General features: G+C 37.1%; 1 protein-coding gene across 50 annotated transcripts in view; it reads left to right on the forward strand.

Annotated features, from left to right (window-relative positions):
• Positions 1-23945, forward strand: part of R3HDM2 (R3H domain containing 2) — a 170046-nt gene that overhangs the window by 35843 nt on the left and 110258 nt on the right. For 20 of the 50 annotated variants that reach the window (XM_081594354.1, XM_081594341.1, XM_081594347.1 and 17 more), the window contains exons 2-3: positions 5925-6045; positions 21163-21225. The exons of 13 other annotated variants lie outside the window; for them this stretch is intronic. The gene's annotated coding sequence lies outside the window, so the exon portion shown is untranslated. Of the gene's footprint in view, positions 1-5924; positions 6046-21157; positions 21226-23945 lie in introns of all 50 variants that reach the window. 17 more of the 50 variants (XM_081594382.1, XM_081594344.1, XM_081594363.1 and 14 more) reach the window with 3 other exon arrangements.

A 23945-nucleotide genomic window follows, 5' to 3' on the forward strand; every position in this document is an offset into this window, starting at 1 on the left:
ATACAAACTTGCAACAAAGTGGGTATAGAGGGAATGTACCTCAACATCATAAAATCCATATTTTTTTAAGAAACTTTTTCTTCTATTAAAGCAACTCTTTAAATCAAAATTATTTGTAAACTCCTCCTATGGATAAAAACCATATATTACAAGCCCTCAGCTAACATACTCAACTGAAACTGAAAGCTTTTCCTTCCCACTTTTATTTGACATAGTTTTGGTGATCCTAGTCAGTGCAGTTGAGCAAAAACCAGGCAAATAATAAATAAAATTATTAAAAAGGAATGAGGCATTCAGATCGGAAAGAAAGAAGTAAAACTGTCACTATTTGCAGATGACATGATATTATATATAGAAAATCCTAAACACTACACCAAAAACTGTTAGAATTGATGAATGAATTCAGTAAAGTTGCAGGATACAAAATAGGTATAGAAAAATCAATTGTGTTTCTATATGTTGATAACTCAGAAATTTTCAAAATAATCTCGCTTTCAATTGTAGCATAAAGAATAAAATACCTAGAAATAAGTTTGACCAAGGAGGCAAAAAACATTTACAGTTTATTATAAGATCTGTAAGACATCGGTGAAAGGAATTGAAGAAGACACAGATGAGTGGAAAGATATTCTCTGCTGATGGATTGGGAGAATTAATATTGTTAAAAAGTCCATACTGGAAAAGGTCCATACCACTGAAACCAATTTACAGATTCAACCCGTATCATATTTCTCATTACATTTTTTACAGGGAACAAACAATCCTAAAATTTGTGTGGAACCACAAAAGACAACAAATAGTCAAAGAAATCTTGAGAAAGAAGAGCAAAACTGAAGGTATCATATTTCCTGATACCAAACTGTATTACAAAGCCATAATAATCGGAGCAATATGGTATTGGTGTAGAAACAGATAAGTAGATTAATAGAACAGAATAAAGAGCCCAGAAATAAACCCATGCATGCATGGTTAGTTCATTTATGACAACAGAGCCAAAAATGTACAATGGGCAAATGATCTCTTCAATAAATTGTGTTGGGAAAACTAGACTACTGTATTATACCAGACACAAAAAATGGTTCAGAATGGTTTAGAAACTTGAGCATACAACCTGAAACTATAAAACTTGCAGAAAGAAACATAGGGAGTAAGCTCCTTGAAATCAGTATTAGGATTCTTTGGATTTAACACCAAAAGCAAAGTCAGCAAAAGTAAAAATGAATTAGTGGGGCTACATCAAACTAAAAAGCTTTGCACAGAAAGGAAAACTATCAATAAAGTGAAAAAGCCTGCTGTGTTTACTTATCATATACTTGAAAGAGGTATAAATGATTATATATAAAAGTTATAAGGATTTATTGATACAACACAAGAAATATAGCCAGTATTTTATAGTAATGGATTATAACCTTGAAAAATTATGAATCACTATATTGTACACCTGTAGCTTAGGTAATATTGTACATAAACTATACTTCCAAAAAACTCATATATTTGAAAAAAGGTTAGTATCCGAAATGTACTCATGCAACTGAATAGAAAAAAGACCAATCTGATTTTAAAATGGGCAGAGGAGTGTTGGTAGAAAGTTCACTTTTGGAAATATAGTTGTCTAAATGAATCTGAAGCTCTTCAGAGGGACAGAGGTATTTAGATTTTGAAGTACTCTACATGAATGTTGTTCAGTCCATGAGAAGAAATAGGATCATGCAGACAAACTTACATAGTGATAAGAGAACCGAGAGGAAACTCCTGGAAAAACCAGAATTTAAGAGGCATTTCTGGCCTGAGGGCATTGGATTTTAATGTAAAGATTGATATTTTGGGGACCAGTGCAAGCTGTATCTGTTTCTGACTTACAACCCTCTAGTGAGGAAGGTGGAGAAGGCAATGGCACCCCACTCCAGAACTCTTGCCTGGAAAATCCCATGGACGGAGGAGCCTGGTAGGCTACAGTCCATGGGGTCGCTAAGAGTTGGACATGACTGAGCGACTTCACTTTCACTTTTCACTTTCATGCATTGGCGAAGGAAATGGCAACCCACTCCAGTGTTCTTGCCTGGAGAATCCCAGGGACGGGGGAACCTGGTGGGCTGCCGTCTATGGGGTCGCACAGAGTCGGACACGACTGAAGCGACTTAGCAGCAGCAGCAGCAGCAGCAGTGAGGAAGAAGCAGATGTAAGCTGTGAAAAGCTGCTGCTTTAACGTGGTAGAGTATGTTAGCTCTGTTATTTGTGTTAATGGTGAATTTATTTTTATTTTCCTTAGATGGAATGCATTTTAATTTTTTATTTAAATTTGGATATATTTGGCAATTCACAAAATTTTAGTAAAGTTATAGTAAAGTTATTATAGTAAATTTTAGTAAAGTTATTAATAGCTCATAAGCTAGTTCCCAGTACAGAAAAAGGCTAAAAGTTGATCCAGTCTCCCCATATACTTAGAAGGAATATAAGTGAACAGAGAATGTGATATCACAGAAGTATAACAATAGCACATATTGGATGATTTAATCCTTAGAAGATAGTCCCTGTGGATCAGTACTGTATTATTCCTTTTTATAGGTGAGGTTTAGGGAGTGTCTTTATCTATTCAGGGTACTATAACAAAATACTGGGTGGCTCATCAACAGAAATTTATTTCTCACTGTTTCTGGAGGCTGAGAAGTTCAAGATCAAACATGGTCTGATTCTGCTGAGGACCCTTGTCCTGGTTAATAGCCAGCATCTTACTGTGTCCTTTCATGGTGAAAGGAGCTAGTGATCTCTCTAGAATCTTTCTGTGTGAGACAGTAAGTTCATGACCTAACCACTCCAGAGGCCTCACCTCTTAATATGTTTGGGGGTTAGGATTTAACATGAATTTTGGGAGGATACATTCAGACCATTGCAGAGAGGTTAAGTTAGGTTATTTGTTCATTGTGCAGCTAGGACAACCCACTTTCATGCTGAAGTCTGCACTTGTAAGCATTACCTGGAATTGCTTTTATTAATAGAACACAGCAGAATTTATAGTGGATAGCCAGGAGCTTGGGTTGATGTTGCTGCTTGTTCTTTTTCACGTCCATGTTTTTATGTGTAATTCCAAACCTGCAGAAAAGTTGAAGGAGTGATATAATGAGCACCTGTATGATTTTACCTAATATTTATTGAATATTTTGTCACATTTCTGCTCTCACACTTTCTTTACACACTTCCCTCCCTCCCTCTCTTTCCCTCTCTGTCACATTCCACTTCTCTCTTCCCCTTCCCTCCCTATACATATACACATTATTATTAATTTTTTTACTGTGTATTAGGAGTTTGTATTAGGAAATTTCAAACATCGAGAAACTTCACCCAGAATTTCTTAAGCATATATCACCTAGGAACAAGGTATTTTCCTATATTACTACAATATTGTTATCAAATTCACTATCTTATTTAAAATACTTTACAGTGATATAATAATTATAGTGTATGCTTAGATTTCCTCAATCATATTAATAATTGAGATACTGTTTTATAGCTGTCCTTCCAATCTTGGATTTATTCAAGGATCATGAATTACATTTGATTTTCATAACTTTTTAGCTTTTTAGTTCAGAGCAGTTCTTTCCATTTTTGTGTCTTGGGTCATTGATACTTTTGAAGAGTTTAGTCCAGTTGTGTTGAAGAATGTTTCACAATTTGGATTTGTCATGATTATGTCATGATTTTATTAAACAGTTTTGACAAGAATACTGTTTAGGTAATGTGTGCTTCTCTGTGCACACAGGGTCATTTTGCCACATTATTGGTGATAAGTTTGATTACTTACATGAATTGATATAGGCTGCATTTCTTCTTTGTAAAAGTGCCTTTTTCCTTTTGTAATTAAGAAAATATCTGTAGGATGGTGCTGTTAAGATTGTATGACTCTTTTTCTCTACGTTTTACGCAGTGGTGTTAGCATTTGTTGGTGATCCTTGCCTGAATTAATTATTACATTGGTGGTTACAAAATGTCAATTTTGTCATTCCTTCTCCATTTACTAGTTGGTGTTATTCTATAAAGGAGAACTTTATTTCTCCTGTTTTTTGTTTTTGAGGATCACTATAGATTTGGTATTTAAAAAAATTCAAAATGTTGCAGTCCTTTATCAATGTATAAAATACTGACAGTATTTAGTATTATACATACAACAATTGTTGTCAGTTTGGTCAATCGGAGCACCTTCAAACTAATACCTATGCTTTTTTGACTTGTCCTGGTCAGGTTCTGAGAACTTCTTTACATCCTGGCACAACAAGGTATTTTGAGTTCACTTTGTACTTTACTTGCTCCAAACCTGGAATCAGTCCTTTCTACAGGGAACCCTGATTCCTTTAGTGGGGAATGGTTCCTTTAAAGGGTAACTGCTCATATTTAATTATCTATCCTTTGCTATCTTTATGGGGTCAGTTATTTCCAGTACAAAAAAATGAGTGAATTCCAGACCTAAGACCCTTCTGTGTCTTCCTAGAAGTACTTGATAATAAAGTGTCTAAATTGAATTATTTCTCAGAATGAAGTGAGTTAGAGGCAATGTCGATGACTTGCCATGGGAAATAATGGGATATTGTTTAGAAAATTGGCATTGTATTTTTTTTTCCCCTAACTTGGTGGTGATGTGTGAAGGTGAAAACAAGTATTTGTATCTTATATTTTATAAGATATTTTTATATATTTATATTTATATAATCCAGGCTTTTTCTCCTGTGGTATAGTAATTTAAGAGTTGTTTCCCTCTTTGTTATTTTCTGCTCTCTGAATTAAAATCTCTCTAGATAGGGAAACTTGTAATCCAGCTCTTTAATACTTTGTATTTTGAACCTACATGTTGTATTCATCTGCACATACACTTTACACATTGGTTTGTGTACACAATTTATGAAACTGACATGAAGTTAGGGTGTTTATTGTACTGAACATTTACGCTGGAGCCTGGTTTTATGGCTCCTTATGAGGTCTGATGTTTCAGAAAATCCAAAATAGATTTGGCCTTAGAATTGAGATCTTGTACACCCTAGTTGCTAATGGTCCAACAACTTGAGAATGTCCTGCTGTGGGACTCTACGTGAAATGAGACATGTCAGTCCTTTCGACAAAACTTTTTTTCCTTGATTTTTAAAAATTCAAGTATAGTGGATTAACAGTGTTGCGCTAATTTGTGCCATACAGCAAAGTATACAAAAAGGTTTTGCGTTGAAGGTGAAACTCCTTAAACCTATCTATATATTCCTTTGAAGTGGAAACAAATAAATAAGCTGTAAGGAAATTGCTATTAACATTAAATTTTTTTTTTTTTGGCCATGGCATGTGGGAATCTTAGTTCCCTGACCAGGGATTGAATTGGCGTCCCCTGCATTGGCAGCGTGGAGTCTTAACCACTGGACTGCCAGGGAAGTCCCATGTTTTGTTGAAATATTTAAAACTCTATCCCTGTGGAAGAAACATGGAATATATTTTTGGAGGAGTGATGTTGGTCACTTCCAGAAGTGATAGGTAATAAATATTTTAATTACATGGCTTATGTATTTGTTCTTTTATATGTGGATGATTACTTTAAGAGTACTTTAAAAATTAGCTGCCTGGCAACATAAACGTGCAGATATTAAAATGAATTGCATACCTTCCAACTATTTCTGTTACTTGGCTAAGTTTAGAACCCTGTAGAGCTCCTGCAGAATTGAAATCTCAGGGGATTTTAATAGTCAAGACAGACAATATTTGGCTCTTCGAAATAAGGTAGAAAAAAAGTAGCTTCAAATTAATTTTTGCAGTGTCACCTAGGCTACTTAATTAAGGCACCGAGGCCAGTGAAAAGTCAAAACTGTTCTGAGAATTTTATTTGACTGTTGCTGAAACTTTGTTGGAGTTTAGACACTGGGTGGTGAAAGGGATAATTTTTTTCCTCCTCCTAGGTGAATTGCTGGAGGCTATCCACTCTCCTTTCTCCAATGTCTCTTCAGATTATGCTTGATAAGTGCAGTTCTTTATACTTCACCAAGATGGATGAGGCAATACATCTGAGTTAGAGATCAGGTGAGCATTATGGTTGGGTACTGGTGGGTGAGTTTTATGACACTAGAATTGTTTTGCATATGTGTGGATTCAGACTAGACTAGGATGTTTTGAGGAGAAACTTATTCAGTATATATTTAACTGTACATGAAATAAAAATCTCTTGATGGAGTTGGATAGACATAAAAAATAGCAAATAAAAGGAATGGTAGTTTGAGTAACTAATTTAAATGTAACTTAGTATAGGGACAGATTTTACATAGAGTGTATATGATGTACCTGACTGGGCAACTGGGAATGTAAGGCTTTGGTGCTACTATGATAAGAAATTTTGAGGACATTAGAAAAATGCCCCCAGATTATTGTAAACCAAGAAAATTCCCAGAGTGGAATGTAGGGTTTTTTTTTTTATTTTCTGGCCCTGGATTTATACAAAAGGTGAAATGTAAAAAAATTGAAAGACAAATCTGCATCTTACTCTCATTGTAAGCCCATGTGCCCTTTTTTTTTTTCCTGCTCTCAAAAGACTTAGTGTTTAGTAAGACAAAATGTTATGAAGGAGGTAGTAGGATGGTTTTTATTTTTATTTTTTTGCTTATCTCTTTATAAACAACATGGATTTCTCTTACGATTAGATGGAAAAGTCAGTTATTTTAAAACATTTTTAAAAAGGATAAAGGGGCTATAAAGCAACTCTTGACACTTGTAAGTACGCTAATAGACTCGTTTTCCAGTGCTCTTGGACTCCAGTTAGGTGGTGAGTTCTTTTTTCCTGGGCTTTGTGACTATTTCTTTGGGCAAACTTTCTTTATATTATAGCTGAAATTTTTATTAAATAATTTCAGTGTGTTTAATCAATCACTTAGATAATAAACTTTCTATTTAAACATAGTAATGTATAATTTTGTTTTTGTGAAAGAGTATAAATACTCAGGAGAAGGCAATGGCACCCCACTCCAGTACTCTTGCCTGGCAACCCCCTTGGACGGAGGAGCCTCGTAGGCTGCAGCCCACGGGGTTGCGAAGAGTCGACACGACTGAGCGACTTCACTTTACTTTTCACTTTCATGTACTGGAAAAGGAAATGGCAACCCACTCCAGTATTCTTGCCTGGAGAATCCCAGGGACAGAGAAGCCTGGTGGGCTGCCGTCTATGGGGTCACACAGAGTCAGACATGACTGACACAACTTAGCAGCAGCAGCAGCATAAATACTCAAGTTCCCATTTGAATTCTGGGAGGAAAGCTTGTGCTTATTAGCTTGCCCTAGCTTGCTGGAGACTTATCATTTTGATGTTATAAAGGGAACCTCAGTTAAATTTGAAAAAGACAATATTATATGCTTTTACTAGAGTAAAATCTTAGTAGTCTTTGGGGTGACAGGGAAGACTGTTGCATTTTTCCCTAGGTCCCAGGGATTTTCAGAGACACCTTGAGTATCAGATAAGGTATTTGGGACCATTAGAAGTCTTAGGACCATTTTAAGGCTGTGAGATCAAAAAACTTTTTATGTGCATTAAAAGACTTACTGTCTCTTGAGAAACCTGTATGCAGGTCAGGAAGCAACAGTTAGAACTGGACATGGAACAACAGACTGGTTCCAAATAGGAAAAGGAGTCCGTCAAGGCTGTATATTGTCACCCTGCTTATTTAACTTATATGCAGAGTACATCATGAGAAACGCTGGGCTGGAAGAAACACAAGCTGGAATCAAGATTGCCGGGAGAAATATCAATAACCTCAGATATACAGATGACACCACCCTCACGGCAGAAAGTGAAGAAGAACTAAAGAGCCTCTTGATGAAAGTGAAAGAGGAGAGTGAAAAAGTTGGCTTAAAGCTCAACATTCAGAAAACTAAGATCATGGCATCTGGTCCCATCACTCCATGGGAAACAGATGGGGAAACAGTGGAAACACTGTCAGACTTTATTTTTTTGGGCTCCAAAATCACTGCTGATGGTGATTGCAGCCGTGAAATTAAAAGACACTTACTCCTTGGAAGGAAGGTTATGACCAACCTAGATAGCATATTTAAAAGCAGAGACATTACTTTGCCAACAAAAGTCCGTCTAGTCAAGGCTATGGTTTTTCCAGTGGTCATGTGTGGATGTGAGAGTTGGACGGTGAAGAAAGCTGAGCACCGCAGAATTGATGCTTTTGAACTGTGGTGTTGGAGAAGACTCTTGAGAGTCCCTTGGACTGCAAGGAGATCCAATCAATCCATCCTAAAGGAGATCAATCCTGGGTGTTCATGGGAAGGACTGATGGTTGAAGCTGAAACTCCAATACTTTGGCCACCTCATGCGAAGAGTTGACTCATTGGAAAAGACCCTAATGCTGGGAAGGATTGGGAGCAGGAGGAGAAGGGGACGACAGAGGATGAGATGGTTGGATGGCATCACTGACTCGATGGACATGGGTTTGGGTGGACTCCAGGAGTTGGTGATGGACAGAGAGGCCTGGCGTGCTGCGATTCATGGGGTCACAAAGAGTCGGACATGACTGAGCGACTGAACTGAACTGAAAAGACTTACTGGCTAGCTGTGGAGATAAACTTGTTAATTTATGAACAAAACAACAATAGATACAATGGGTTAGATTCTGTAGTATAGATGGAATGTTGTAGAATTTAGTTGTATCTAACTGTGCAGTATAAACAAACATAAGAGAAAAAAGAAATCAATGTAGGAAGTAGGGATGGAGGTAGGAATTGAACTGGGCTTCAATAAAAGATTAGTATATAAAATTTATTTCAGTGGCTATATTTCAAATATGTATATTTTTCTTTTTTGAGAGTTGCTTATTTAAATAATTTTACTATGGAAAATTTCAAACATTTGAAAGCAGTGGAATAGTAAAATGAATTTCCATATGCAGTTGTTAGCTTGTGGCTACTCTTGTTTCATCTATAATCCTATCCCCTTTCCTGACTGTCTTGAAGAGAATCTGGTGTATAATTTCACCCTGAATATTTCAGTATATACCCCTAAATAATGACTTTAAAAACATAATGTCAATACCATTTGTACTTCTAAAATAATTAACAGTAATTCCTGAATGTTAAATATCTGATGTTCATATTTCTCTGACTGTATCATATTTTCTACACAGCTTGTATGTTTAGTCAAATAAAGTCTGTATCTTGTAGTTGGTCAATATATGTTTAAAAATCACTTAATCTGAAAAATTTCCTGTCCTTTTTTTTCCCCCCAGTGTATTTGTTGAAGAAACTTGGTTATCTGTCCAGTAATTTCCCACAAAGTCGATTTGATCAGATTCAGATTCAGTGTTTTTGGCTAGAATACTTTATAGTGTACTTCTATTAGGAGAAAGTGTGTGATATCTATTGGTCTAATTTTCATGATGTCAGCAGCCATTGATGAACCTTGTGTACATCCTTTATTGAATTTCATTAGTGGTTATAAATGATGATATTCAATTTGTATTATTTTAAAATTTATTTTAGCTGGAATTTTTTTTAGCAGTTTTATTTTTGAATATTTATTTATTTTATTTTTGGCTGGTCTGGGTCTTCATTGCTGTGTGTGGGCTTTCTCCAGTTGAAGTGAGTGGGAGCTACTCTTTACACGTGGTGTGCAGGCTTCTCATTGTGGTGGCTTCTTGTTTCAGAGGACAGGCTCTAGGGTGCACGGGCTTCAACAGTTGTGATGCATGGGCTTAGTTGCCCTGAGGCATGTGAAATCTTCCTGGACCAGGGATCGAACCCATGTCCCCTGCATTGGTAGGCGGATTCTTAACCACTGGACTACTAGGGAAGTCCTGGAATACTTGGTTTACTTGGTTACTTTCAGGTGTACCTTATACAAGAAAGATGAGACAGATGCTTTGAATCTTTATTTTAATTAATGAATCTTTATTTTCAAAATAGTTTGTTCACTAACATCCTGCAAAGGTGACTGATAAGTTTTTTGAATTGTCATTAGGAACTCATCAATTTAAATATATTGATGTATTTCAGTCTTATTTCTTTTTTATTCTTACTGATGTCTCATTGATTAACTCATAATGGCAAATGGGAACCTCTTTAAGTTGGCTCCAGCGTCCTTTTTTAAAAAAAAACTAACTTTCTGTTTTGGCTGCACTGCATGGTTTGTGTGATCTTAGTAGATTGAACCGGAGAAGGAAATGGCAACCCACTCCAGTACTCTTGCCTGGAAAATCCTATGGATAGAGGAGCCTGGTAGGCTTCAGTCCATGGGTTCGCTAAGGGTCGGACAGGACTGAGCGACTTCACTTTCACTTTTCACTTTCATGCATTGGAGAAGGAAATGGCAACCCACTCCAGTGTTCTTGCCTGGAGAATCCCAGGGACGGGGGAGCCTGGTGGGCTGCCATCTATGGGGTCGCACAGAGTCGGACACGACTGAAGTGACTTAGCAGTAGATTGAACCTGGGACCTTGGCAGTGAGAGTGGAGTCGTAATCACTGGACCACCAGGGAGTTCCCTCCAATGTTCTTTTCATGTGATCCTCCTAGTTTCTTTGTTTTCTGGTCTGACCTGATATTGAGAGATCCTCTTTTCCATTTCCATTCATGGGCATGTAACAGCCATTGCCCCTTTTTTGGAAAAGGATGTTTAGAAGCCACAGTCTGGGTGCAAGAGGCACTATTGCTTAGTGGATTGTTCATTATTTCTTGCTGTTTTTAGTGAAGAAGGCTAAGAAATAAGGTTTTTTCTTTTTTTGAAAGAAAGTGTATTACAAGTTTGTATCAGTATTTCCAATTCAAAGATAGGACTATAGATTTTTAAGTTCAGTGTCTTTAATCTTACAGATTTGTATTTTTCAAATTGTGAAAGTAATAAGGTAATTATTATAAGAAATTTAAATAATTCAAAAAATGTAAAAGGTGAAGACCTGACCCTACCCCAGAACTACTAGTTAACTACTTAACACAGTTAATTTAAAGCCTTCATAGTGGGTATTTTTTTCTTTTTTTAAAATTGAAGTATAGTTGATCTACATTATTATATTAGTTTCAGGTGTACAGCATAGTGAGCCAGTATTTTTACAGATTATACTCAGTTAAAAGTTATTATAAGATAGTGGCTCTAATTCCCTGTGCTATATAATATATCCTTGTTGCTTATCTATTTTATATGTAGTAGTTTGTATCTCTTAATTCCATGCCCCTAGTTTGCTCCACACTCCTTTTCTCTCACCTTTGGTAACCACTAGTTTCTTGTTTTATATCTGTGAGTCTGTTTCTTTTTTGTTTGTATTTTCATTTGTATTATTCTAATTTTTCTTTATTTTTCCTTTAAAATTTTTACTTATTTACTTTTAATCAAGGTGTGGTTGATTTACAATGTTGTGTTAGTTTCTGGTGTACAGCAAACTAATTCAGTTATATATGTATGTATATTCTTTTTCATACTCTTTTTCATTGTGGTTTATTGTAAGATACTGAATATAGTTACCTGTGCTATACAGTAGGACCTCATTGTTTACCCATTCTATATATAATAATTTGCATTTGCTAGTCCCAAATTCCCAATCCAACCCTCCCCTGCCCACTATTGTATTATTTTTTAGATTCTGCATATAAGTGATACACAGTATTTATCTTTCTCTGTTTGACCTATTCCACTAAGCATAATATTTTCTGGGTCCATCCATATTGCTGCAGATGGCAGGATTTCATTCCTTTTTATAGCTGAGGAATATTTTTTGTGTATTGTGTGTGTGTGTGTGTTTGTGTGTATCTCAGCCTCACATCTTTATCCACTCATAGGTTGATGAGCATCTTGTAGTGGTGGTTTAGTCGCTAAGTTGTGTCCGACTCTTTGCGACCCCATGGACTGTAACCCATCAGGCTTCTCTGTCCATGGGGATTCTCTAAGCAAGAATACTGGAGTGGGTTGCCATTTCCTTCTCCAGGGGGTCTTCCCAACCCAGGGATCGAACCTGGGTCTCCTGGATTAGCAGGCAGATTCTTTACCATCTGAGCTTTGAGAGAAGCCACGAGCATCTTGGTTGCTTCCTTATCTTGGCCATTGTAAATAGTGCTTCATGGATATTGGGGTGCATGTATCTTTTTGAATTAGTGTTTTCATTTTCTTCAGATATATGCCCTGGAATGGAATTGCTGGATCCTCTGGTATTTCTATTTTTAGTTTTTTTGAGGAAACATCATACTGTTTTCCATAGTGACTCTTCCAGATTATATTCCCACTAATAGTGTACCAAGGGTTCCCTTTTCTCTGCATCCTCTCCAGTGTGAGTAAGTCAGAAAGAGAAAGACAAATACCGTATGATACCACTTACATGTTCAAAGCAGCACTATTCACAATAGCCAGAACAATGAATACAACCTAAATGTCCATCAACAGATGAATGGCTAAGGAAGATGTGGTACATATATACAGTGGAATACTTCTCAACCATAAAAAGAACAAAATAATGCCATTTACAGCAAGATGGATGCAACTAGAGATTATCATACTAATTGAAGTAAGTCAGAAAGAGACAAATACCTTATTATATCACTTATATGTAGAATCTAAAATATGGCACAAATGAACCTGTCTACAAAACAGAAACAGACTTGTTGACATAGAGAACAGACTGATTGCCAAGAGCAAGGGAGAAGGATAGATTGGGAGTTTGAAATTGCAGATGCAAACTATTATTAGGTTGGTGCAAATGTAATTGCGGTTCTGGACCATGAATTTTAAATCCGTATAACTAGGCTCAGAGAGTCAGACACAACTGAAGCAACTTAGCACACACTCAAGTACATCTTTATTAATCAAGATAGGAACCATTACAGTCAACACACTCTTTAATTTTATTTTATTTTTCAATCAACACATTTTTGCCAGTGGAAAATGTTTGTTTATTCCTGCAGTGTAAATATCTGTGCTTCAGGATTCGACGAACTCTTGGAAAGCATTTTCTGCCTCCTGCTGGTTGTGGAAGCATTTTCCCTGCAAAAAGCTGTTAAGATGCTTGAAGAGGTGGTGGTTGGTCAGGTGAACGTGGCAGATGAGGCAAAACTTCATAGCCAATTTATTCAACTTCTAAAGCGTTGGTTGTTGTGAAGAAGAATTGGGTCCTTTCTGTTGACTGATACCGGCTGCAGGCGTTGTAGTTTTCAGTGCATCTCACTGATTTGCTGAGCATACTTATCAGATATAATGATTTTGCTGGGATTCAGAAAGATGTAGTGAATTAAGCTGGCAGCAGACCACCAAACAGCGACCATGACCCTTTTTTTGGTGCAAGTTTGGCTTCGGGAATGCTTTGGAGCTTCTTGGTCCATCCACTGAGCTGGTTGGTGATGATTGTCGTATAAAATCCACTTTTCATTTCACGTCATGATCCAATCAAGAAATTGTTGTTGCCTAGAATAAGAGAAGACGACAATTCAAAAGGACAATTTTTTTGATTTTTGATCATAAGGTACTCATAAGGTACCCACTTATTAAGCTTTTCACCTTTCCAGTTTGCTTCAAATTCCAAATGGTCGATTTTGAGTTCTTTGGCAACTTCTCGTGTAATTTTAAGAGGATCGGCTTTGATGATGCTGCTCAGCTGTCATGTTACCTTCTGATGGCTGACCACTATGCTCCTCATCTTCAAGGCTCTCGTCTCCTTTGCAAAACTTCTTGAATCACCACTGCACTGTATGTTCGTTAACAGTTCCTGAGTCAAATGTGTTTTTGATGTTGTGGTTGTCTCCTCTGCTTTTTACAACCCATTTTTGAACTTGAATAAGAAAATCACTCAAATTTTCTTTTTGTCTAACATCATTTCGATAGTCTAAAGTGCGTATAAGACAAACAAGTAATGTCATTAGCAAAAAAACATAGAACAAGAAATACACATGAAAATGATGTATAACATAACCATATTTATTTAAGAATGTATTCCAATATCATGACAAATTTCAAAAGTGCAAAACTGCAATTACTTTTGCACCAGCCTAATATATGTGTGTGTGTGTGTGTGTGTGTGTGTGTGTTTGTTTGTGTATGATGGATAAACAACAAGTTTCCCTACTGTATAGCACAGGGAACTATATTCAGTATACTGTGACAAACCATAAGGGAAAAGAATATGAAAAAATATATAGTATGTGTATAACTGAACCACTTTGCTATACAGTAGAAATGAACATGACATGGTAAATCAACTATACTTGAAAAAATAAAAAATTTTTAAAAGACATGAGGGATTAACATTTTCTGAGGCTGGAAAAAGAAAGATGAGAAGTTATTCCTAATGTGAAAAATTACATATTTTTAGATTTGCTCTTTGGATTGGTGTCGCATTTATATGGTATAAGGTTCTACTGATAGAAAAAAGTAGAGTGAAATTTTCTTCTTGTTCCTACGATAAAAACCAGTCAGTTCCTCTTTCCAGGGGCAACTAGGACTACCAGTTTTTGTGTATCCTGTGCACTTACAAGCATGAAATATACATATACATGAAAATGTTTCTATGTTCTTTTCTTCCTTTTTAAAAAAATGATTGTCTTGCACTTTTCTTACACATACATCAACTTGTATTGTGTTGTTGTGATTCAGACTTACAACATAATATCAAAAATTTCCTTATTCTTGTTAGCATCTGTATAGTATTATGGGCTGTGTATGAAGTTTCTATCATTTACAGTATATATGGTTATTATTGTGCTATGTTATTGTAAGGTTTTTAAGGCAAATCTCTACAATTTAAAATACTTCTAGGGGAAGAGTTGGGCAGAGGGGAGAATCAGGAGTAGTTATGTGTATTTCTTATTTAAGTAAGTTACATACATTTTTGCAAGCATTTTCCCTACTCTTTTCATAGTGACTTGTAACTCCTCAAAAAAAAAAGACATTTTGACTTTTTTCTCAGTTATAAGCAGTGCTGCATGAATAACTTTGTACATATGTTATTTTGCATATTTGTAATAATCATTAAGATACTTTTCTAAAGGTATATACTTTGCAGTTTTTATAAACATTGTAAAATTGACTTCCAAATACATATGAAGTTTACATTCCCACCAGTAGTTGATTCAAGATTTGAGAGATAGGATTTAGTCATGGTGGATGCATATAAAATAACCACTTTGAAATGTTTCCACACATGTATATTTGGTGTGCATTCAGCTTAGCACAGTTAACTGAGTGCCTCTGAACCAATGTAGTCTTTGCTCTCATAAGCAACTATAGCAGATTAACTCTAAGCTACCAGGGAAGGCTTTCTGCAAGAGCAGAGCCTTGAAGGACAAGTGGGGCAGGGGAAATTCTAGATTAGCAGTTCTCAAATCTTAGTCTGACTTTTTAACTCTTTAAAAAATTATTACAGACTCCAAAGAACTTTTATTTATGTGGGTTATATTTGCCAATATTTACTATTTAGAAATTAAAACTAAGAAAATATTTAAATGTTTATTAATTCATTAAAAATAGTAAATTCCTTGCATATTAATGTATATGACACACTTTTTAATTTTTTATATATAATTTTTAATTAAAGATTGCACTTCATTTGCAGTTACTAAAAATATTGGCTATATTCCCTGCATTGTACAATACATCCTTATAGCCTATTTTATAACCAATAGTTTCTGCCTCCCACTCTTCCACCCCTATGTTACCTGCTCGTGCCCATCCCCCACCCCTCCCATAGTAACCACTGATTTGTTCTCTGTATCTGTAAGTCTGCTTTTTTATGTTCATTAGTTTGTTGTATTTTTTAGATTCCACATATAAGTAACATCACATAGTATCTGCCTTTCTCTCTTTGTCTTATTTCACTTAGCATAATGCCCTTCAAGTCCACCCATGTTGCTGCAAATGTCAAATTTTGTTCTTTTTTATGGCTGAGTAGTATTCCTGTGTGTGTGTGCACATGTGCCTGCATGTATGTGTGTATATACACACACAGTAGAATTGCTGGGTCATATGGTAGTTCTAGTTTTAGCTTTTTGAGGAGCCTCCATACTGTTTTCCACAGTGGCTGCTCCAGTTTACATTCCTGCCAACAATGTACAAGGATTCCCTTTCCTCCTCGTCCTTGCTGACATTTGTCATTAATGTTCTTTTTTCTTACAGCCATCCTGTGAGGTGGTATCTCATTGTGGTTTTGATTTCCATTTCTTTGATGACCAGTGATGTTGAGCATCTTCTCCTGTGCCTGTTGACCATTTGCATTTCCTCTTTGGAAAATTGCCTATTCAATTCTTCTGCCCATTTTTTTATAATGTACTTTTTAATGAAAACACTAATTTTTTAAAAAATTTATTTTATTGAGGTGTAGTTGATTTACAATGTTGTGTTAATTTCTGCTATACAGCAAAGTGATTCATTATACAGAAACACACATGTATATGCTTACTCATATTCTTTTCCATTATGATTTATTACTAGATGCTGAATATAATTCCCATCATCCTGTATATAATAGTTTGTATCTGCTAATCCCAAACTCCCAATCTATCTCTCCCCACCCCCCTGACGTTGACAACTGTAAGTCTGTTCTCTGTGAGTCTATTTCTGTTTTGTAGATAAGTTCATTGTATCTTTTTTTTTTTTTTTTTTAATTTTTGGCTACGCTATGCTGCATGTGGGATCTTCCCTGATCAGGGGTCAAACCCATACCCCCTGCATTGGAGCTGCAGAATCTTTTTTTTTGGAGGTGCAGAATCTTAACCACAAACTACGAGGGAAGTCCCCATTGTGCCATATTTTAGATTCCTCATACAAGTGATATCATATGGTATTTGTCTTTCCAACTTACTTCACATAGTATGATAATCTCTAGGTCCATGTTGCTTCAAATGGTATTATTTCATTCTTTTTTATGGCTGAATAGTATTTCATTTTGTGTGTGTGTGTGTGTGTGTGTGTATGTATATATACCACGTCTTCTTTATCCATTCATGTGTCGATGGACATTTAGGTTGTATCTATGTCTTGGCTGTTGTAAATAGTGCTGCTTTGAACAAAAGGGTGCGTGTGTCTCTTTTGATTACAGTTTTTTCCAGGTGTATAGCCAGGAGTAGGATTGCTGGATCATTTGGTAATTCTACTTTTAGTTTTCTGGGGAACTTCCATACTCTTTTCTGTAGTGACTGTACTAACTTACATTCCTACCAACAGTGTAGGAGGGTTCCCTTTTCTCTACACCCTATTCAGCATTTGTTATTTGTGTGTGTGTGTGTGTATATATATATATATATATATATATATATATTTAGGTGCAGAGTCATAGTTATTGCATGCAGGGTCTTCACTCTGTTGCAGCATACCGGATCTTTAGTTGTGGCATGTGGAATCTAGTTCCCTGACCAGGATTGAACCCAGATTCCTGCATTGGGAGTATAGAGTCTTAGCCACTGGACCACTGGAGAAGTCCCTGAGCTCCACATCCTGATGAGAATTGCTGCAAATAATCTATGGCCATATTTAACCTATAACACTGGGCATTCCTTTTCCTTGTTCCTCTTCTTTTTGTCTTCTTGCTCTTTCTCCCTCCTTTTCTCACCTCCCTTCCTTCCTTCAAGTTAAGTGGATAGTTGGTGGATTTTTAAAAATTACCTTGCCTTGCCTTGTCTTTTTCTTGAAATTCATGGTAGAACACAGCTTACTTGGTTAAAGTATTACTTCTGTGATTTCTTGGTGTGGCCAAGGACCAGATATTTTTAGGGCTTGACTTTGTAGCTTCTTTTCAGATCGCCTTAGTAATACCAAGTATCTCAATGCAGGAGAGATTAATTTTTTCTTCAGGTGATTTTGATCTTTTTAAAAAATCCTTTTATTTGTAATTGCTAAGGTTTAACATTCTAGTCCTTTTATGGTCTCTGTTCAGCCATTCAGTCATTCGGAGTTACTTGTTAGTCATCCAGAGTTACTGAAATGGGCCTGAAATGACAACTTTTTTCCATGGTGCTCAGTGAAGTCAGGAAAGGAAAGGTTCCCTATCAGGAGAAGGTGTCTGGATTGCAGTTGTCTTGAGTGGACAGTGTTTTTTACATGTGAAATCAGTAAGAATCTTGGGTAAGGTGCAGATGTCAGTGACCTGTCAGCCCATCAGGATAAATCAGCTCAAGTCCTAAATGAGGTGACGGTGACAGTGTCAGCACAATGAGCCCCTTGCCCTGAGTTTATTGGGCCTCTCGTTAAGGTAGCTGTCATAGCCCTTAGTTTAAAGAAAAGTCAGAGTATTTGTTCAAGATTCAGCTGACTTTAAACATTATTTATTTTGGAGGGGGAAGGTCACTTTCAGTGTAGATGCACCATTGGAAGTGATGTGTGGCTGTTCTTCAGATTATAGCCATTTTCATGTGCCCAAGTGTTACAGTTGTTTGTATCTTTTAAACTTGTCTCCAAGTGACTAGAGGCTATTCTGTTTCTCTAAGTAAGTTTAATTAATTGTCTTGGGTCCCAGACAAGTAGATTTGTTAATTGTAGTTTCTGATTATCTGTTGCCCAAACCAGTGATAATTTGATAGAAATAGGAACTCAGAGGTGGCATTTTATTGTGAAAGATGGCTGTTGGTTGCTAAATGCAGCTGATTGGAAGGCTGGGACAAAGTATCTGTTTTTCTGGTGACAGGGTCATTATTTAGGCTTTATAGAATGTGCCACCAGTTAGATGAGAACTAAATCTTCCTACTCGTGTGAGGAGTGCTTCACAGAACTCTTATCAACTATGATACTCTTACAGGGATTTGCAGCTTGGTTCAGATTAGCCTGGTTGTTCTGCTCTTCCTCAGCACAATACTAGTGGCCAGATTTTTGGTAATTGCTGCTGCCTGAGAACTTTGGATCTAAACCCCACAGATCTAGAGAACAGTGTTGCCAGATAAGATTGCATCTATTTTTTGAGTGCAAATTCTACTTGCAGAAGTACCTTCTCTCTTCAAGAAAGGAAGAGAGCTTTTTGAGAATACAGGATAGATTGTTAGAATGAAGAGAACATAGGGTTTTGAAGCCTAGCTGGTTTTTTGGCTGTAGAAATAAGTTTTTAAAAAACCTAACATCTCAGAGATAGTACCTGGCTTCATAAGTGAATCAAACAATTAGAAAACTGTTACAGTGTTTATTGTGTGTCAGACACTATTTGGCATTGAAGGTACAGATAGGAAAAAGACACATAAGATTTCTGCCCTCAGAGAGCTTACATTTTCTTATTTGAGAACTTTGATAAAGAAGAAAATTAAGAAATAAGATAATTAGAGTATAGTGCTATGAAGAAAATTGATACGGTGATGTGATTTGAGAGTAAGAAGATACTTTAAACTGTGTGGTCAGATCTCTTCATAGTGACATATGAACTATTATTTGAAGGGGGGTTAGAACCAGCATTTCCTGATGGTTACTGTTCTGGGCAGGAGGAACAACAAATAAAAGGACTTATGGGGAGTATGTGGTTTGGTATGTTCAAGAATAGGCAGGGACCAGGTTTTACAAGGCTCTGTAGACCTTGCTTGGGATGATGGAAAGCCATTAATGGGAGGAAACTGGTTGAACAAGGAAGCTAAGTGATCTGATATACATGTTAAAAAGATCACTCATAACACGTTGTAGATCAACTATACTTCAATTAAAAAAAAAAAAAAGATCAATCTTGATTCTCTGGGAAGAACAGATAGCAGAGTGCCCAGTGCAGAAGTAAAAAGATCAGTTGAGAGGCTATTAGTGTAGTAGCATAGTATAGTGTTAGTCACTCAGTTGTGTCCAGCTCTTGGTGAGCCCATGGACTATAGCCCACCAGGCTCCTCTGTCCATAGAATTCTCCAGGTAAGAATACTGGAGTGGGTAATCATTCCCTTCTCCAAAGGATCTTCCAGACCCAGGGATCAAACCCTGGTCTCCTGCATTCCAGGCAGATCCTATTGCATTTTATTAAAAAATTGCAATTATATGGAGGTTGAAGAGGATGGATAGCAAAAAGGAATTCAACTTCTTTCAGAAAGTATTTCATTTTTAATTTTGATAGATTACAGTTTGGGCAAGAAAACCGTCATAGCAATAAGTACTAGTGTGGGCTTTGAATTATGTTGCTCTTGATTCTCTGACTCAGAGTTGGAAAGTGACTTTTTGGTGTAGCAAGGCTTAAACTTGAATCTCCTTTGCTCACTTAAAAATAAGACACATCTGGGCGTGGCTTGAGGGCCTTTAGGGAAAGGCAACCAGTAATTTCTTTGCACGAGGAAGAACAAGACATTTCGTGGGGAAAAAATTTACTGTGCAGGTAGTGTTTCAGGACCAAGATTGGAGATAGACAGGGGAAGGGCAGTATCCTCTGGTCATACCTCCCAATCCTTACCAAACCACCACACGTCTAATGCCAAAAGTCTGAGCGGAAGGGGCTGTGCAGAAACTGAAAGAGCTTTTTCATAGAAATCTGTGTAAGATACTGGGAAGGTGGACTTAGTGATGTGATATTCATAAAATAGAGTTATAAAACAAAATGATGAATTGGAGATACTCCTCACTGTATAGAACTTAGTAGCGCTTAGGTATTTTGTTTTTGTTTTTTAGGGCTTAGGTTTTGGAGACAGGCTGGCTTGAGCATACTAAGGGTTCTGGTGGTGGCACTCAGCACCCTGGGTTCCTAAAGTGGATTCAGCAGCAACCAGCCCTCAGAGTCTATAATAACAATAATAATAAATATTGCACTTGGAGTGAGGAGATACTAAATTCTGTGTATGTGATATTATTTCTACTCAGAGAAGAAAATTTTTTCTCTGGCCACTCTACTTTTGCTTCACATCTACCAAGACAGATGCTATGGCTGCTAGCTCAGTTTCTAGATTTGTCTCGTGTAGAAGAATAATGGGTAAAAAAACAGCTGAAGAAATTCAAGTAGTAAGACTGGATGAAAGTGGACTTTATTAGAAAGTGGACTGTGAACTGCTTATAAGTAGAAGGGATTAGCAGAGGGGGAGGAGCCAAATGACCAGTGTTTTATTGTGAATTAAAATAGGGGTAGATACTGAGGGTTCAGGGCAAGGTGTAGGGTTATAAGAAATATTGTGAGCAAAAAGAATTGAGAAAGAAAATATTAAAACTGCTGTGGATTTTTAAATAGATCTCTTTATTTTCTTTGAGAGTCTCAGTATATTAAGATTGAAACATTGCTTTTAACTTTTTTTTTTTTTTTTTTGAGGTTAGACTTGTTACTTATATGTGACACCATTCCAGCACTGAACTCATGGAGGCTGAACATTTATTCAGGTAATAATAGTTAACATTTATGAAACACTTTATATATGCCAGGCAACAAAGTAAGTGCTCACCTATGATCTCATTTCATCCTCACACAACCTGGGAGTGTTATTGTATTCATATAATGGGTGAAGAAGAAGGTGAGACTCACAATATATCAAGATTGAATTCATCTGAATTTTAAGTTTTAATTTTTCATTCAGTTCAGTTCAGTTCAGTCACTCAGTCGTGTCTGACTCTTTGCAACCCCATGAATCGCAGCACGCCAGGCCTCCCTGTCCATCACCAATTCCCGGAGTTCACCCAAACTCATGTCCATCGAGTCAGTGATGCCATCCAGCCATCTTATCCTCTGTCGTCCCCTTCTCCTCCTGCCCCCAGTCCTTGCCAGCATCAGGGTCTTTTCCAATGAGTCAACTCTTCGCATGAGGTGGCTGAAGTATTGGAGTTTCAGCTTCAACATCAGTCCTTCCCATGAACACCCAGAACTGATCTCCTTTAGGACGGACTGGCTGGATCTCCTTGCAGTCCAAGGGACTCTCAAGAGTCTTCTCCAAGACCACAGTTCAAAAGCATCAATTCTTCGGCTCTCAGCTTTCTTTATAGTCCAACTCTCACATCCATACATGACTACTGGAAAAACCATAGCCTTGACTAGATGGACCTTTGTTGGCAAAGTAATGTCTCTGCTTTTTAATATGCTATCTAGGTTGGTCATAACTTTCCTTCCAAGGAGTAAGCGTCTTTTAATTTCATGGTTGCAGTCACCATCTGCAGTGATTTTGGAGCCCAGAAAAATAAAGTCAGCCACTGTTTCCACTGTTTTCCCATCTATTTCCCATGAAGTGATGGGACCAGATGCCATGATCTTAGTTTTCTGAATGTTGAGCTTTAAGCCAACTTTTTCACTCTCCTCTTTCACTTTCATCAGGAGGCTTTTTAGTTCTTCTTCACTTTCTGCCATAAGGGTGGTGTCATCTGCATATCTGAGGTTATTGATATTTCTCCTGGCAGTCTCGATTCCAGCTTGTGCTTCCTCCAGCCCAGGATTTCTCATGATGTACTCTGCATACAAGTTAAATAAGCAGAGTGACAATATACAGCCTTGACGTACTCCTTTTCCTATTTGGAACCAGTCTGTTGTTCCATGTCCGGTTCTAACTGTTGCTTCCTGACCTGCATACAGGTTTCTCAAGAGACAGGTCAGGTGGTCTAGTATTCCCATCTCTTTCAGAATTTTCCACAGTTTATTGTGATCCACACGGTCAAAGGCTTTGGCATAGTCAGTAAAGCAGAAATAGACATTTTTCTGGAACTCTTGCTTTTTTGATGATCCAGCAGATGTTGGCAATTTGATCTCTGGTTCCTCTGCCTTTTCTAAAACCAGCTTTGAGCATCTGGAAGTTCACAGTTCACGTATTGCTGAAGCCTTGCTTGGAGAATTTTGAGCATTACTTTACTAGTGTGTGAGATGAGTGCAATTGTGCGGTAGTTTGAGCATTCTTTGGCATTGCCTTTCTTAGGGATTGGAATGAAAACTGACCTTTTCAGTCCTGTGGCCACTGCTGAGTTTTCCAAATTTGTTGGCATATTGAGCATATTGAGTGCAGCACTTTCACAGCATCACCTTTCACGATTTGAAATAGCTCAACTGGAATTGCATCACCTCCACTAGCTTTGTTCATAGTGATGCTTTCTAAAGCCCACTTAACTTCACATTCCAGGATGTCTGGCTCTAGGTGAGTGATCACACCATCATAATTATCTGGGTCGTGAAGATCTTTTTTGTGCAGTTCTTCTGTGTATTCTTGCTACCTCTTCTTAATATCTTCTGCTTCTGTTAGGTCCATACCATTTCTGTGCTTTATCAAGCCCATCTTTGCATGAAATGTTCCCTTGGTCTCTCTGATTTTCTTGAAGAGATCTCTAGTCTTTTCCATTCTGCTGTTTTCCTCTATTTCTTTGCATTGATAGCTGAGGAAGGCTTTCTTATCTCTCCTTGCTATTCTTTGGAACTCTGCGTTCAAATGGGTATATCTTTCCTTTTCTCCTTTGCTTTTCACTTCTCTTCTTTTCACAGCTATTTGTAAGGCCTCCTCAGACAGCCATTTTACTTTTTTGCATTTCTTTTCCATGGGGATGGTCTTGATCCCTGTCTCCTGTATAATGGCACGAACCTCCGTCCATAGTTCATCAGGCCCTCTGTCTATCAGATCTAATCCCTTAAATCTATTTCTCACTTCCACTGTATAATCATAGGGATTTGATTTAGGTCATACCTTAATGGTCTAGTGGTTTTCCCTACTTTCTTCGATTTAAGTCTGAATTTGGCAATAAGGAGTTCATGATCTGAGCCAGAGTCAGCTCCTGGTCTTGTTTTTGCTGACTGTATAGAGCTTCTCCATCTTTGGCTGCAAAGAATATAATGAATCTGATTTTGGTATTGACCATCTGGTGATGTCCATGTGTAGAGTCTTCTCTTCTGTTGTTGGAAGAGGGTGTTTGCTATGACCAGTACGTTCTCTTGGCAAAACTCTATTAGCCTTTGCTCTGCTTCATTCTGTACTCCAAGGCCAAATTTGCCTGTTACTCCAGGTGTTTCTTGACTTCCTACTTTTGCATTCCAGTCCCCTATAATGAAAAGGACATCTTTTTGGGTGTTAGTTCTAAAAGGTCTTGTAGGTCTTCATAGAACCGTTCACCTTCAGCTTCTTCAGTGTTACTGGTTG

The sequence above is a fragment of the Giraffa tippelskirchi genome, chromosome 4, assembly GCF_054371585.1.
Source record: "Giraffa tippelskirchi isolate mGirTip1 chromosome 4, T2T-mGirTip1v1.2.pri, whole genome shotgun sequence".
Classification (NCBI taxonomy): Eukaryota; Metazoa; Chordata; class Mammalia; order Artiodactyla; family Giraffidae; genus Giraffa; species Giraffa tippelskirchi.